The 3,467-nt window shown below is 43.6% G+C and overlaps 1 non-coding gene across 1 annotated transcript; it reads left to right on the top strand.

The window, feature by feature from the left end:
* Nucleotides 1-2,325: 2,325 nt before the first annotated feature.
* On the top strand, nucleotides 2,326-2,407 carry Trnas-aga. The gene has a single exon. It is a non-coding gene; the product is annotated as a tRNA-Ser (tRNA).
* Nucleotides 2,408-3,467: the final 1,060 nt, after the last annotated feature.

Genomic DNA, 3,467 nt, shown 5'->3' with positions numbered 1-3,467 from the left:
CTCAAGCCGGAAACAGGCGCCTAAGCTCTGCGCTCTAAAAAGGAGGGAGAAATGGAGAGTGTATGGCTACTCCCATATATACCTATACGAATACACAGAGACACACACACACAAATGTTAACTCTTGACGGACTGCTCATGCGATACGGGTTACTACGAAGTATTAACAATGCGTACAGGAGTATAAGGATGTTTTGTGGAGCACCTGATGGAAATAGATATATTTGTTTAGTGCATACATTCAATTTGTCAACGAAAATAACTATACAATTATATGGGGGGGATTTTAGCACTGAATGTTTAGAAACTCAGCTTTAAAGACGGAGATGGATATCATTTTCAAACAAACGGCTGTTTAAATAAACGACAAATTTCAACTCGAGTTTCTGTAAACTCTGAAGCATTAACTGACTTATTTATGAGCCATGCCGACATTGCAAATGTAAAAGTCGGGACCATGAATTACCCTGCAACGATTAAAAGCGCTAAAAAAGACGAGGTCTAGCAAAAGAAGACCGCACACCAAGAGCGCACTTGCAACTGAAGTTTAATCTGAATCGATAAAACAGGAAAAAAACAAATGTGTCTTATCAACAAACCACCCAAGTCATGTACGCACTTCGTCCTACTAATCAACATTTATTTTTACTAGCTTGACCTATTAAAGGACTGTAAATATGGCACTTCGGAAACGTAGAGCGCAATCGGTGGGGGCGCAAACGCAGGTGTCGTGACCGCGCTTCTTTATAAAATGCGCTTCTGAAATTTCTATTCTCATTTTGTTTCGGTTCCGGCTCAAGACAATAGTTCTCTGAGACTTTGGGTCCCAGTCGCATTTATCGCAGTGCACCGAATGATACACTGCAATAGATGCGATAGATGATTTTGCCGTTTGATCAGTTCAGATTTAACTTCAGTTGCAAGTACGTTTTGGTGTGTGTCATCCTTTAGTGGTCATCGTCTTTTTAGTGCCTTTAATCGTCACAATGTATCCCCAACTTGCCCAAGGTGCATACACTTATTCTTAAATTTCCACCTAAGTAATCACCTTCCAATATTTATGTGTTTAAAAAATAAACTTGATATACAACGTAGAAATAATGCGTCGCTCTCGTATAACCGCCGAGCGGTTAAATGTATTTTGACGAGAGGTCGAAGGTACCTATTTGAGTGATATGCTTTCTTCAAACGATGATGATGAGAGTTACAATCACTTTTGAAGTTATTCGAAAGCGTTTATAAGCGCCATTTTTCGTTCAAAGTGTTAAGTATATATAAAAGAATTAGAAAACCATGTATAACTCAAGGCTTACTTGACAAAATTTAAATAAAAAAAGCAATGTACTAGAAATGTGTCAAACCTATGGGAGAGTCGGTGACCGAGTCGGCTAGCGCACACCAGCTCGGAGAACGTGGAGCAAAAGCTCGTGATGGGGGGGGTGCAGAACACTGTGATCTTTGGTTCAAACCCCACTCCTGCCCCTTTCAATCTGGACGGGCATCGTACCGGTGTGAAGTTGTGTATCACTACTGCGTGGTGCACGTTAAGGACCCCAAGCTAGCGGTTGTACCGCACCGGCTAAATTGCTCATCTAGAGCTGAGAGACAATTCGTCCGTTGAGACAGACTAAGTTCAAGCTGTATAAATATACAAACGCCAATTTTAATTTTAATTTTGTGAAATCTAGAAACCCTTATCACTGGCTCACTTTTAAGACGTATCGCAACTAATTAACGAAATTGCTACGGACGGCTAGAGCTGACTATCGCTGTACGTTTTTTTTAGATGGGAACGGTCGTATGGACTTGATTTGGAAAAAAATTACCGCATCTCCACGTGGTGAATTATGCTGATTGGGGCGAAGCACTGGTGGTGCTGATGATACTGATTTTGTTCATAGGTAGTGCTGATGGTGCTGATTTTGTTTATTGCTCACAGGTAGCGCTGAGTTCCGGGTTGCGTTTCGACTTCATTATTACTGCTTTATGGACGGTGAAATGCAGAGCCAGTGGTTCTTCGAGCGGATCAGCTTGGATCCCCTAGAAGCCGTGGGAACGCATCTCCACCGCCTAAGTCAACGGTCCATGTCAGAAAGAGAATGTGTGATATGGAACGTGGCTATATACCGCATTTGAGCATTTGACCGCAGCGCCATCTCGTCTATAAACGTTGAGCCAATGCATGCAAAGTTTAACGCGATTAAATACGCATTTGACCGCAGCGCCCTCTCCTGTATAGACGTTGAGCGGCTACATGCGACGTTTCATCCATGACATTTCCGGCTCTTGAGTTACTACCACATCTCGGAGCCCCCTACTCGTCCCGCAGTCGTGGCCGAGTGGTTAAGGCGATGGACTAGAAATCCATTGGGGTCTCCCCGCACAGGTTCAAATCCTGTCGACTGCGCAAACATTTTATCTTTTTTTAAGAAGACGGATGGGATGGCAATCGATGTGAGCACGGACGCCAGACAAGGATAGAACCTAAGGAGCTTCGCCCCTAAAAAATGAATTGAGTTTTAAATAGCGGATCAAGCAGTCAGCCTATTGATAATATTGAACAAGACAGTGTACGTTTAACTGGAATGTCGCGTACAAACGCCTGCAGTGAAAAATTTGCAAATTCAGTTAGTACACATACATAATGCCGATCCGTGGAAATACATACGCAACAGGACTTGTTCTTCTATGTGTGTTGAACCTTTAAAGATGCATAGATGTTTTCTTCCTGTATGCAGTCAAGAATAGTTCAAGCTGCGACTGCAATGACAAACAAATACGCCCAGTAACGCACGTTTTAGACATATTTTCACCGCTCCTAACCTACATTATTAATATGTCTTTTTCGTCTGGTATATTTCCCAGGGCTACGCAGCTAGCAAAATAAGCAAATGAATCAATAAACGAAAAATGGCGCCGAACACGCACTCCGCTCCAAATTATGTTGACACAGGGTGTAGCAAAAAAGTAAAGCTAGTCGAAACGGTCAAAGTAGTACATGTTTAATTAACCGTAAAGGATGAAGCAATAAAACCAAAAACGCAGTATTTGCCGTCACCGAGAGATACAATGTGCACTGACAAAAAAAAGTGAAAGCCGTTTACAACTCCCTGTAACGCCGAATTAGAGCGCAGCTCTTGAGGAGGAGGAGGGAAGGGTACTGGGGGGGGGGTCAAGTGACCTTGGGTGGGGGTCACGTGACCTAGGGGGGTAACGTGACGATGACGATGCCGATGACGTCATCAGTAACGATGGCGATGCGGATACCGATGAAGTCATCAGTGACGTCACTGATGACGTCATCAGTGATGATGACAATGACGATGCCGGTGACGTCATCAGTGATGATGACGATGACGATGCGGATGCCGGTGACGTCATCAGTGACGTCACTGATGACGTCATTAGCAATGATGACGATGACGATGCGGATGGTGATGATGACGATGACGATGCGGATGCCGGTG

This window comes from Ixodes scapularis, unplaced genomic scaffold (assembly GCF_016920785.2).
Source record: "Ixodes scapularis isolate PalLabHiFi unplaced genomic scaffold, ASM1692078v2 PGA_scaffold1__304_contigs__length_218370807, whole genome shotgun sequence".
Lineage (NCBI taxonomy): Eukaryota > Metazoa > Arthropoda > Arachnida > Ixodida > Ixodidae > Ixodes > Ixodes scapularis.
Note: the sequence above shows the minus strand (reverse complement) of the source record. Positions and strands in the feature narration are given on the sequence as shown.